The sequence below is a fragment of the Hippocampus comes genome, unplaced genomic scaffold, assembly GCF_001891065.2.
Source record: "Hippocampus comes isolate QL1 unplaced genomic scaffold, H_comes_QL1_v1.1 C16408797, whole genome shotgun sequence".
Classification (NCBI taxonomy): Eukaryota; Metazoa; Chordata; class Actinopteri; order Syngnathiformes; family Syngnathidae; genus Hippocampus; species Hippocampus comes.
In genome coordinates, this window is record NW_017831196.1 from 1 (window position 1) to 404 (window position 404).

Here is a 404-nt window from a genome sequence, read left to right on the forward strand (position 1 = left end):
GTGCCGCTTAACATGCTTTGAGGTGCATTTTTTCCTTCCAACACTCCGGCCATCTGCGCCCCAAGACCCTGCGATTGAAGCGGGTAACGTGTTTGAGGTTGCCAAGAATAAGGGGGACACAAATACAGATTCTTGGAAGTGTTCTCATTGGCGTAGGTGGGTGGCGGTTATCACTTACTCCGGGATGGGTTGGGTGTCCCGGGGGTCCGGGTTCACCGGGTTGACCCGGAACTCCCGGCTCTCCGTCATAACCCGGAGAGCCTCGCTGTCCCTGGAAGCGAAAGAAAGACTGTGATTACACTGTTTGAAGTGGTGCCATTTTGTCTGGAACAGACTTTCTGGTCTGTGATTGTCGATGACCAGTCCAGGGCGCAACCCCCCCCCCCCCCCCCCCCCCCCCCCCC

General features: G+C 57.4%; 1 long non-coding RNA gene across 1 annotated transcript; it reads right to left on the minus strand.

The window, feature by feature from the left end:
- Positions 1-32: 32 nt before the first annotated feature.
- LOC109508644 (uncharacterized) lies at positions 33-373 on the minus strand. Its single transcript, XR_002166718.1, has 2 exons — positions 179-373; positions 33-68 (listed from the first exon to the last, which is right to left on the minus strand). It is a non-coding gene; the product is annotated as an uncharacterized LOC109508644 (long non-coding RNA).
- Positions 374-404: the final 31 nt, after the last annotated feature.